This window comes from Zootoca vivipara, chromosome 2, assembly GCF_965207765.1.
Source record: "Zootoca vivipara chromosome 2, rZooViv2.hap1.1, whole genome shotgun sequence".
In the NCBI taxonomy this organism is placed as follows: Eukaryota; Metazoa; Chordata; class Lepidosauria; order Squamata; family Lacertidae; genus Zootoca; species Zootoca vivipara.
This window is the reverse complement of record NC_142584.1, coordinates 38,069,025-38,082,139: the sequence shown is the minus strand read 5'-3', so window position 1 is coordinate 38,082,139 and position 13,115 is coordinate 38,069,025. Positions and strand designations below refer to the sequence as shown.

Genomic DNA, 13,115 nt, shown 5'->3' with positions numbered 1-13,115 from the left:
GTTGCTGACCCCTCATTTACAACAACTTCTCCCAGCTTTATAGAGTGAGTTGGCCCTCTTCATTTTCCCTTTCAATTTTCTTTTTATCAATCCCCTCATTTGGGGGAAGTTTCCTCTTTAGAAGTCAAATGTTGGACTTTCTTGGCAATTGTTCACCTGCATATAGTGTGATGAATTTGATAGCACTGTGAACACTGTTCCCAATCAGCCAAAGAACACTTGCACATTACTTAAGTCCTGAGCACCACTTAGGATTAAGTTGAGGGTTGCCTCCCCTCCTGTTCTCTTCCATTGCATTTCATCACCTCCATTATTCTATGTTGGGTATAGTAGCAACTCTACCATTGTACACCTTAGGTCAAGGGCTCGGGCCTTTTAAACATGCATGCTTCACCTCCCATTATTTACTGGCTTTACAGCTGTTGTCTTGCCTCTTCTAATCAGCATCCACTCCTCTTGGTTCTTGAACTTTGCATGAACCTCTAGGTAGAAAGCCTAAAGTTTGACCTATAGCTCAACTATTAACTACTATTCTGCCTCAAACCTATTGGCTGGCAGGTCATTTCCACAGTTCTGCAAAATAAGATGAAAGTCCAGCTACTTAAAGATATAAACAATTCTACCAATGCACAGGAATGAGTCTGGTCCAGTTCACCATTCTCAGCCCTGTGTGAGCAACCCAATTATCAAGCATGATGGGCAAAAACATCGCAGTGTTTTACTACACAGCCTGCATCTCAGGTCCCCATGTATTAGCAGATACTGTGAGAGGAGAAGTATGACAATGGGGATTTGCTAAAAAAACAAGATGGGGCTGGCTAACCACCAGCTCTCCGTGTGCTATTGGACTCAGATCATGAAGAGTTATAGTCCAACAACATCTGAAGGGCCACAGCTATTCGTGTTCATAGGAAGCCGTATTAAACCTAGCCAGTGCCTAGCTCAGTGCTGGTTTGCAGAAGCTCTTTGGGGTTTCGGGCAAAGTTTTTTCGCCCAGCTGTGGCTGAACCTTCCAACATTGGATGGACCTGAGTTCAGAGCCTCAGAGGCAGATTTAAGAAAGTGCAACCAGTTCGGCCACACTGGTGGTCACTGAGCTGAGAGGGCACCGTAGGGGGCACTGCAACAATGACTAACAATTGAAGGCAAAAGGAAGAGCAGCACCAAATTTTGGCACCATTGCACAGGACAACACTGAAATTTTTAAGTCCGAAGTCTGCCACTGCCAAGTTCTAGCCTTATCAGAGGTGTGTGTGTGGGGGGGAAACCTTTCCACTTTCTCTACACCCTGCATAATGTCCGGAGGAAGAAGGGGATCTAGCCTTTTCTCTTTGCAATGAGGCCCCAATTTAGTAGCCCCACAAGAATGCTTTTCATCACTGACTGGGGGAAAAATAGGGGAATAAAAGCTGTTCAACAGCATCAGGCAGCAGATGTCTTGCAAATAATTTTCCTCTACAGGATGTTGTTCACTGTTGGCTCTTTTGAAGGTGGCAGGACACGAGCATGTGCCCTTGTTTAGTGGCACAAAAATAGACCAAAAAAATGTTTCTTGCCTCAAGATGTGATTTATATAGTGCACTACTGCATTAAATCATATTGTAGACCCTGGCGGGGCAACTCTACCATTAGACAGAGCAAGGCAATTGATTTCAAGTAAATAATACTAATAAACCCAGTGAATTGTGATTTGTTATTGGCCCTGTCTGCACTATACATTTAAAGCAGTATCATACCACTTTAATCAGTCAAGGTTTCCCTGCAAATTCCTGGGAACTGTGGTTTATTAGGGGGTTTCCTAAGAACTTTCAGCACCCTTAATGTTTTTATATATGCTGTAAACTGCCTAGAGTGGCTGGGGAAACCCAGCCATATAGGTGGGGTATATATGTTGTTGTTGTTGTTGTTGTTGTTGTTGTTGTTGTTGTTGTTGTTGTTGTTAACCACCTGCACCTCCCAGGATTATTTGGTGAAAGCCATGACTATTTAAAATGGTATGCTTCTGCTTTAAACCTATAGTACATATGAGGTAATTTTTTTCATTTCTGCCCTCAGGGAAAGAGGGAGCCAATTGTGAGATATTCTGTCTCAGGTGCCAAAATACCTTGACCAGTTTTGGAGACTCTGCACCTTGATTTTAGGATGTGAAAGAACGTTGTTGCTTCACCTCAGATAGGAAAATGTATTGGGCCAGGGTATGTAGCCTGGCCTGTGTAAGTCCCAGATCTGCCCTCCTATGAATCAACAAACACCAAGAGGACAAGGTAAACTATTGCATCAATACATGTGAACCTTTTTTTTTTAAAAAAAAAAAAACAGCCAACATGTTTCATGAATGCAGATGGCTAAAAACAATGGAGGAAACTGAAGGAAGTGGCAACTGGAAGGATGCTTGTTTTGTTTACAACAAAGTTCCAGATCCAGGATACAATCTAAATAGATATACTATGCTGGTGACTTGGAATAACTCCTCAAGGGAACAGTCAACATCAAGCAAAAACAATGGGAGGCATTTTGAAAGATTTATAACACAGTAACTTGAAAGTCATAATTGATGAAGGTGTGATATAGCAGAAGAGGCAATGTACACAATCATCTGCAGCAGTGCTCTGGAATTTTTACTCCATTGGTTTTTGTTCTTAAATATATAGGACAAGCAGGTGAATAGAGGACATTCCCGATGTCCATTGAGTTTCACAGCTGCTTCCCACGAGGTTTCCCCACAGTTAAGTCCCATAGTGATGGACCTGCTCCCAAGTTGCATGCATAAGATGCCTGCTGTATTCAGGCAGCCAGATTCAATTCAAGGGCAGAGACTAGATCAGGGGTCAGCAACCTTTTTCAGCCGTGGGCCAGTCCACCATCCCTCAGACCATGTGGTAGGGCAGACTATATTTTGCAGGGGGGGGGAGAACGAATTCCTATGCCCCACAAATAACCCGGAGGTGCATTTTAAATAAAAGGACACATTCTACTCATGTAAAAAAACGCTGATTCCCGGACCATCCATGGGCCAGATTGAGAAGGCAACTGGGCCGCATCTAGCCCACGGGCCTCAGGTTGCCTACCGTAGCATAGGCGTCAACTCCCGGTAAGAAAAATACAGGATCAGCAGCAGCACGGCATTGGAAGTCATTTCTACGCGTGTCCAGACATGCGCTGAAGCAACTTCTGGTGCCAGCGCTGCCTGATTTCTGGTGCCCACACATGCACAGAAGCGACTTCCAGTGCCGCTCTGCCTGATTTCCGGTGCCCAGACATGGGCAGAGCGGCACCCAGACATGTGCAGAAGGAGCCTCCCTGGCCGGTAGGAAATCCAGGGGATTTACAGGATTTTTTCAATTTGGGATAACAGCGGGAAACGGGTTTAAATATGGGGGTTTCCCGCAAAAAAACAGGAGATTTGACAGCTATGTGCCTACCCCTGGACTAGATGGTTCAGGAGTGATGGGAGATAGCTCAGCTGGCAGAGCATGAGACTTTTAATCTCAGGATTGTGAGTTCAAGCCCCACTTTGGACAAAAGATTCCTGCATTGCAGGGGGTTGGACTAGATTATCCTCGTGGTCCCTTCCAACTCTATGATTCTGTGATAAAGAAGTAAGGAAGGAGAAACATCCAAAGAGAAAACCATGCTGTGAGTGAGCAGCCAATTAGATCAATTCCCCCTGCAACACAAAGTCTGCAGCCTTTTGACACACAAAGTGACTGCAGCATAGAACATTTGGGAAAAAGAGAACCAACATGAATGTACAGTTTCATGCATGGCTGGGGTGGGAGAGAGAAAGATAAATGGGAGAAGAGGCACTGGGAACTAGGAGGAGGCAACTTTGTGTAGAGTGTCAGCATCATGTTAAGATTATCTTGCTTTAAGACCGCTTTTTCTGCTTCATATGGGCAATCGTTTAGGCTGTGCACTCATTTAGGTAAAAATTGTAAGAGGTTTTCCAACACACACTAGAGCTCAAGGTAGTCAAGAGTAGGACATAAATCAACACACCTCGTATGTTCATCCAGCTCAACTCTAAAATGAATGAAGCTTTTGTTCCCATGACTGTTCTCAGAAGGTATGTACGGCTTTGACTCCCTTGAGACTTAAGCCTTTCTTTCTTTGGACTTCAAAACTATTTTCATTTAGAGATAGTGGATGGTCCCTGCCCCCCCCCCCACATCCACATTCTTCTTTACTTACAGGGGAAACAAATGTATTGCAAAAAGCAAACAAAATTAAAGATCTAAAAAGCATTTAGAAAAATGATTCCATTCATTCACTTCCAAGGGTATTCTGTACATTTTCTATTTGCTAAACAGGGGGGAAAACAGGGGATGGGAGCAGACCGTGTGTTTTACCAACAAGGCTTCATAGAGGACACTAGAACTAGGAAGGGGTGAAGTGGGGGGGGGAGAGAATTGTCCTACCAAAGTAGCAATTGGCAGCTGGGTTCTTCAGTACCATAATGGCAGTGTAGAAAACTGTCTCATTATGAAAGCAGCGTACCCTCCCGAGTTCTCGTTTCTTAATGAAAGCTCCACTTTTAGCTACTACAGAAACTCACAGCCTCTTCTGTGATACCAAAGCTTCATATAAAGCCACACTGTAATTGAAACTAGTACTGCATTGAATTTTTTTAATTTAAAAAAAATGATAGTAGCATCAGTCCATAAGTGTTTGAAATGGCTAACGCCTTAAAGAAGGAAGTCCAAATTCAAAGCTTGACTGTATCATTTATTTAACATGATTTTGATTATGAAGGCCCCTTGCACAAAATTAGTTCTAGGTCAACTCAGAAAAAGAAATTGACAACCATAACAATAAAATAAGCAACACCAAAAAATAAAAAGATACCTGCAAGACATCACCAGCATTAAACCAATTCACACTAAATGTAGCCAGTGATATACCACCAAATGCCTAGGAGTAGGGAAAGGTCTCAGCCTTCCACTAGAAAGTAGTAATGCTTGTCCCAAGCAAGCCTCAGTGGGGAAGAACCTTCAAACTGTAGCATCTAAAACTGCTGTTAGAGTTTGTTTCTTAAATGCATTTCACTTCTAGTTAATACATATGCAGCACAAGCCTGTCCATGTTAACTTGGAAGTAAGTCCTACTGTGTTCAGTGGGACTTAACATCCACAGAAAGAATGCATAGCTTTGTAGCCTTAATGTTGCAGACAGATCCTTTGTTGGTGTCACATTCCAAAACTGGACAGATTAGTGGATACAAAATGATCTAGACTAGAATAACAGTAATAATACTAAAGTATCCTTGCCATGGCTACATGAAAAGAAGTTTGAAGACATGACCCTGACCGATATTTCAAATGCACAATAAAATACAGTATTTAAACGAGCAAAGCATCTCAGGATGTATCTCAGGATGAGAATGTGAACTCCCCAAGAGTTAGGCAGTAAAAACTAGAAGCAAAGTCTTTGGGGGGGGGAGGAAACGGCACCCCTCCTGGAATTTAAGGTCAGGTATCCATGTGGTTTACAACCCACCAATGATCATTTGATTATATTTCAAATTAGTCAAACAAATGAGCTGTGGAGGAGGATTGATAAAACAAGATAAGGAGCTGAGGGGAATAGGCAGGCTAACAGTGGAAGACAATGAATGTGGAATTTAGACAAAGCACTTGTGACCAGAAAACAACACTGCATTTCACAACCTCTTAAGCAAGCTGCAAGAGCAAACCAAGCTCTGGGCACCCAGGAACAGACTGGCTAATGCAATCCACATTCAAGAGTGCTTCTGTATTTTTTCACCAACCAACTGACTATTGGCAAGGCCAATTCCCATATTAATAGTTATTATCACACTGCAACAACAACAACAACAACAACAGCAACAACAACAACAACACCCAGCACCATATGGCAAAGTGGGGGCAGGGGGGTACAAATATAAGAAACATAATCAACATCTCTACAAAGTAAGGAATTCATTATCTTTTTACCATGCAGATACATTAACAGGTATGTGTTAATATTGAATACCACCAGATTCTTCAAAGGCCACATCATGTTGTTTTTTTCAGACATGCCCATCAGTCTGGGGATAAGCAATGTGCTCATATACTCCCCCAATAATAAATAATTGCCAGAGTGAGGTTAGGGGACTTAAGAGTGGAATACTTAACCCACTTATCTGGAAGTAAACCCAACCTCACTGTTAGGAACCAATAGATACACACACCTGGAGTAAGCCCAACTGACAAACAATGAGTCTCACACCTGAGTAGACATGCATAGGATTGCACTGTTAGTGTCCACACTGGAAGTCACCACCTGCACCAACTTCCGGAGGCATATAACGCAGGTGTGTGGGGAACCTGTGTAGCCATTCAGATACTGTTGGACTCCAATTCCAATCTGCCCCAGCCAGCACAGCCAATGGTCAGGGATCCCCTGAGTTGTAGCCCAGTGGCATTTGGTGGGACATCAGTTCCTGGTATAATGGAAAGGGGAAATAACAAGGTGGTCCTTCACCCCAGATGAGAAAGTACACATCCGCACCAATCACAGTTCTAGAAGCTGTGTATACATACTATACCTTTAAAGCACAAAGTACTTCCCTTCCCAGCAGAAAATAATCTTGGCAACTGTAGTTTTCCACTCATAGAGCTATAATTCCCAACACCCTTAAACTACAGTTCCCAGGATTCTTCAGGGGTGGGTGTGCTTTAAAGGTCTAGTGTGTACAAAATGCAGCGTATGAAGTAGCATGAACCTTCCATATTTTTCATTGCACCTCTACTGACAAATAAATACACATTTGGTTACATTTTAGCGGAAGCAATGTATTTAGGATTTTGCAACACATGAGGCGAGGGGAGGCTGAGAGCTGGAAGAGGAAATTGAAGGAAGTGCTGAATATAGTTTGCTGGACTCTAATCAGGGCTGTAATTATGCAGAGTGCAGGAGGGGAAAACTTGGATTCTGGCACATATTGGGAACAAGATTCAGTTTCTCTAGGGTCTTTCTATTAAAAAGAGAGCGTGCTTACAAGTTTCTAGTCCTTACAGACGTAAGGTACGGTAAGCTCACAAAGTTTGCAGCAAACTACCTAAAGAAATCTCAGAAAGGGACATTTCAGCTAGAGGGGAGGGGAGGGGCTGAAAAAGAGTTCCGGTAGTTGTGGGGAGGACGCCCTCTGTGCCTTGAATAGCTCCTTCCTCCCTAACCGGAATAAAACGCTGCAAAGCAGTAAACACAGCAAAATGGTGCGAAATGTATATTAAAAAAATTAAAAAGTTTTTCCCGTGGGCTCAATGTGCAAGATTTATCCGTGCCCGCGTTCCTTGACCCAGAAACTAGATTGAACTGGTGCAGGATTCACACCCTGACCCTGACCCGTTCCCCCTCCCCAACTCCTTAGGTGCACACTTCTAGCTTTGTCATGCTGCTAGAACACACGCGTCAAGGCAGCTAAAGTTGCCGAACGTTCTTGAAGGGCTCCGGGAAACCCGTGAGAAGCAAGTCCTCTCTTGGGTTCGCGGGGAAGCACGACGAAGCGGGCAAGCAGGTCGCCCCCCAGTCCATTCCCCGTTATTCATTTCCAAGAAATGGCACTGGTGAAATTATCCATTTTATATTCTCACCCACCCTCAAAAAAATCTCTCTCTCTCTCTCTCTCTCTCTCTCTCTCTCTCTCTCTCTCTCACACACACACACACACACACACAAAGTGGGGCTTCATCAGAATTCTGGAGGAGGACCAGGGATGTTGCAGAATTTCCTCACCGAACCGGGGCTCGACTCGATGGCCTCTGCGCTCCCTTCCCAAGGCAGAGTCGGCATCCGTGTAGCCCCGAACCAACAGGACGCGTTTCTGAAACTGAGACGCCTTGCCCAGGCGACCTCAATCAGGATGAAACTCCACTGACATCCGCCGGGCTTCTCAGTCCGCCTCGGAGCCAGCCAAACACACCCTCCCTCCGGGCCCCCTCCCAACGAAGCCTGGTCACGAAGCCGAGAGACCCCGGGGCGCGCCCTCCCGCCACTTTGGAGCAGCCGCGAGCTCTCCAAGCCCCAGCTCAGTGCTGCGACTACCCCCCGCGACGACAGACCTGCTCTGGACGCCCCTGCGCCTCGCCCATCCTCGGCGGCAGCCTAGCAGCGGCGGCGCTTCAAGTTCTCCGCGCCGCGGCGCCCGGGGCAGCCCTTGCCATCGCTGTCCCGCCGCGAGCAACACTGCAGGCGTCGAGCTGCTGCTCAGCTGAGGGAAGAGGCGCGAAGCGGCCGCCCCAGGCTGGCCCCGCCCCTTCCCCGGGCCAGGTGGCGGGCGGAGGAAGCCAGCCCGGCTCCCTCAGAGCGGCCGGTGGGCAGGAGCGGGGCTGAGGCGCGAGGCTTTGTTTCCTGACCGACTCGGTTGCTGTCTCCGCCGCCTTCCAAGTAAACCCGCCCTTTACTTCCTCCTTTCCCGCCGCTGATTTCAAAATGTCAGAGGGTGAAGTGTTGTAGTAGCGCCCGGCCTTCTGAAGAAGGCTGCTAGTCGCCACAGTCTGAGTCGCGCTTGACTCGGAAGTCAGCCCCACTGAGTGTCCGCTGGGGTCGACCTCTCTCCTTGGTCGGTAGCGCTGCAGCCCAGGGCCGGATTTAGGTTTGATGAGGCCCTAAGCTACTGAAGGCAATGGCGCCCTTTATAGGTCCAGCTGTCCTTCCTTTGTCAACAACAAATTGTAGGTGTTTTTTTGTGTTGAATATATGCTATATGGTAATTTATGGACCTAATTAGGTATCTAAAGCCATTTGCACATGTTGCCATGCAACCAGTCCATGCAGAATGTGGGCACCCTATATATAGAAATGAGCAAACCAGTGATATTTTAGGGAGCAGGCTAGCAGGCAGGGCCCATTACTTACATCATAGGAGCCTAAGCAACACAAAACACTGTTGCTGTAAATAGGTTTTATTCTATTTGTTTTTTATCTTATATTTTGGAAATGTACATCCAGTTTTTCCCTTAATTTTTTGGGGGCCCCCAAGAGAGTGGGGCCCTAAGCTATAGCTTGTTTAGCTCATACGTAAATGCTGCAGACTGAAAACAAATGTCCCTTGATGGCACCAGAAAGCATTTGAGCTTTTGGTTTGGTGCCATAAGATTGAGCGATGCTATCTCAGCTGCTACATGCTCTACCTTTCCCTCAAAGAATTCTGGGTACTGTCTTCTTTGGCGATCACTCGTAGCCGAGTAAGATTGTCTTCCATAAACACGGTTTTAACAATGGGTCCGTAAGTGACTGTGGAGGCCAATTCTGGATCCACACGTCCTTCCACAGTGGGGACATTGGTTTCCAGGTGGGAGTTGATCACGGTGTGGATTTGCCAAGTGTGCCTTCCTCTTTGCACGTTTCTCCCTTGCGTCCTGAGATCGAGTTTCTTCAAAGCCCATGACACCTTTGGTGAAGGCTGTTCTCCAACTGGAGCGCTCGCAGACCAGTGTTTCCCAGTTGTCAGTGTTTATACTACATTTTTTAAGATTTGCCTTGAGACAGTCTTTAAACCTCTTTTGTTGACCACCAGCATTACGCTTTCCATTTTTAAGTTCGGAATATAGTAGTTGCTTTGGAAGACTATCATCAGGCATCTGCACAACATGACCAGTCCAATGAAGTTGATGTTGAAGAATCATTGCTTCAACACTGGTGATCTTTGCTTCTTCCAGTACACTGATATTAGTTCGCCTGTCTTCCCAAGTGATGTGTAAAATTTTAGACACCATTGATGGAATCTTTCAAGGAGTTGGAGATGGCGTTTATAAGTGGTCAATCTCTGGGTACTGTAGTTTGCATGCCAGGGGGTTGGGCTAGTTGACCCTGCTGGGGGTTCCTTCCAGCTCTACAATTCTGTGATTCTATAGTGAAGTGTTGCTGGGAATGGTTACCCTGCAAGGGGGGTCAAACTACAGGGCCCAGAATTCTTTGAGGGTAAAGGATGTGCTTTAAAGGTACAGTGTGTCGTCCCGCCTCAAACTGAAGGGTCATCCCCCCAGGTCATAGAAGGAGGGAGGAGGCATGACATTCCATCACAAAGATGATCTTGTGCTGTGGATGTGGTCACCACCTTGGACAGCTTTAAAGGAGGGTAAGACAAATATGTGGAGAATAAGGCAAAGGCTTCTAGTGAGGGTGGCTATGTATAGCCCCCAGCAGCAGAGACAGTATGCTTCTGTTGACCAGTAGCTGGGAATCACGAGGAGGAGGAGAGGGTGCTGTTGTGCTTGTTGGCTTCCCAAAGGCAACTGGTTGGCTGCTGTGAGAGTAGGGGCCTTTGATTTGATCAATGAAGGCTCTTCTTACATGGATTGTGCAAGCCCTCATGGTGACTAAGATACGTTGAGCCTGGAAGGATGACTACCCACTGTCTTATTACGCAATAGTCTGAGGACCTCACAGCTCTGGCAATGTTCAAACATATTTCATATGGGCATCAATCTTGCAAGGTTTATATTAGCTTATGTTTCATTTAAGATCTGTGTGCTGATGTGGTCTACTGTCATTGTTAGTATTGTTTCATTATTATTATTATTATTTTCTGTTCGCTCACTTTCTGTTCTTTAATTTTATTTCTTCTTTTCCTTGTTAAATATGCATTTTAAAATCAATTAAAGGATGCTAGGCTTGATGGGCCTTTGATCTGATCAAGGGGAGCTCTTTTTATGATCCTATGAACAATGCAGATATTGTTACTTTTTTCTCTCTCTCCCTCCCACCCTCTGTATATACATAAGGGTCATCAGCAGTCATCAGCAGTTGTTAACAGCCATCTACAGGTTTACCACTCCCATCAGCCCTTCACCCATTTCCCCCCACCCACCCTCTGTATATACATAAGGGTCTGACTTCTGTTTCAAGTGTATCTGAAGAAGTGTGCATGCACACGAAAGCTCATACCAAAATAAAAACTTAGTTGGTCTTTAAGGAATTTTTTTATTTTCCCTCCCACCCTGTTCAACATCCAGCCTGAGGGAGGGTTCTGGTGCAACTCACTATTTTGTGACATTCATAATAAGAGGCCTTTGGAATTTTTCAAAATAAAAAATGGCAGACTAACCCTTAGCCATGCTTGTTCAATGTAACCTACCTCTTCGTCTGCTTAGCTTATTTCGTGGCTCTCTCACTCTGAGCAAAGTTTGTTTATTCGGCATGGCATGTGGAGGATTGGCAAATAGCACCACAGGAGATGGTGTCATAGTCCCTACTGAGAAATAAGTAATGGTGTTTCATCTCTGCACCACTGCATACCATGCTTATGATCTGCATTGCTTGCACTTAAGCCACATTGTGGATGAGTGTTGCTAGGTGCTTAAAGGACTCAGGGCAGAGAGACCATGGCAGATTTGCACAAATGTATAGGGTGCAGAGTTGTAAAGAAAGAAGGGGAGTTTTAATACAGGGGGGAACAGGCAGGAGATCTGGGGTCAGCTCTTGGGCTTTCAGGGCCACTCCCTAATATTTATTATCACTGGTGCCAGTCCAAAATATCTGATTCAGTCTGCATGTGGTTCTCTTGTGTGGTGTGCAGCAGCAGAGGAACTTCCCTTAATTCTTCAACCTGTGCAACATGTAGCTTCTAGAAAGCATGCAGTTCTGTGAGTTGTGAAGTCATGGCCTGAATGTACAGCGCTGCTAGCTGCAGAGCTTTGCATGGTCTGCTCACCATAACCCACAAGTCGGCTCAAGGGAATTACTCCTTGGCAGGTTGCCAGCCAAAGGGGATTACCAAACATGGTCGTAGGCTCTGGGGGCTTCATGCTGGGAGGAAGGAAGTGCAGAACAAGGAGGTAGGTGGTTTTCCGGGCCATGCGCACTGGCTGGGAGCTTGCTGCAATTGTCAGCGACAAAAGATGTAAACAAGGTGGCATCTATCCTTAAGCTGAGCTATAGAATTGGCATGGTATGATCTGGGCTGTGTCTGTAATCCCCCAGGAAAAAACAACTCAGCAACAGAATTAGCTTCCACACATCTATAAAGAATTGTTCAAAGCAATATGCACTCCCATAAGAAATCTCAAATCAATTCCTTCTAAGCAATTCCTCCTTTCATTGGTACTTAAGGAGATATATACTGTGTGTGTGTGTACACACACACACACACACACACACGTGCGCTCATATATATATACATACAAATTCCACCTGAATACTAAAGCTGGTTTTGAGTTTTGCATTTCCTACTAACACTTTTATTTGCAAATGTAAGCAAAGCTTACGAAAGTAACAAGACTGTCTTTAAGATAATAATCAAATGGCACCGATCCATCTAAAGCTAGTAATGACTGGGTCCCACTGAAATTAACGAATGCAGTTAGTCATGACTAATTTGCCCCACTTCTTTAAGAAGGCCTTAAAAGGAGAGTGGATCAAGTGGGGGGGGGGAGAGAATAGGCCTTGCAGACCTTTCAATAGGGGTGCAGAAGAGAGAATTTCATCTGTTGTGTCTCTCAGGACAAGCTATACCTCTTAAACACCCTTCTTCGGCACAGGCATGGCAGGTGCAGGAGTCCCATCCCGTTTTTTCACATGACCACCCCAGCCGCATCTGACACCAGTATAAGGAACTCTAGACATACAAATTCGTCATTTCTTGTTTGTATTCATGTGGCATGACTATTGGCTCTCTTGGCTTCTTCTTTTCCCAATGATTTGCTTGGGCCCACAATATCCCCAGAAGCACAAACAGCATTTTTCTGCAGAAATAGATTTGCATAAAACATAGCCCATCTCTAAGCAAACCTATCCTTAGAAATATGCAAAGTCGGCATCCAAGCGATAGGGAGAACAAAGAAGCAGCAAATATTTCCCCTTTAGTCATGTTAATTAAGAGAGTGCACTGTTTTTCAAAGAGTGAGGCTGTGCACACACGGTACATTTAAAGCACACACACACAAATGCCACAAGAATCCTGGGATCTATAGTTTACACTTCACAAAGCTACACTCCCCAGCATCTGTTTAAAAAACTACAGTTCCCAGGATTCTATGCAGTGGGTGTGTTTTAAATGTTATGGTAATAGCCTCAGGTGATTCTAGCATCCAGGAGGGCACCTGTTATAGTTTCTCCATGTGACTGAGCTACACTGAAAGAATGCCTGTAGGGGTGGGCTTGCTTGAAAG

General features: G+C 45.1%; 1 protein-coding gene across 2 annotated transcripts in view; it reads right to left on the bottom strand.

The window, feature by feature from the left end:
- PIK3R5 (phosphoinositide-3-kinase regulatory subunit 5) overlaps positions 1-8,220 on the bottom strand; it is a 55,360-nt gene extending 47,140 nt beyond the window's left edge. Inside the window, exon 1 of one of the 2 annotated variants that reach the window (XM_035104694.3) lies at positions 8,067-8,220. The gene's annotated coding sequence lies outside the window, so the exon portion shown is untranslated. Of the gene's footprint in view, positions 1-7,740; positions 7,841-8,066 lie in introns of those variants that run through there. The other variant, XM_088661668.1, reaches the window with a different exon arrangement.
- Between the last annotated feature and the right edge of the window lie 4,895 nt (positions 8,221-13,115).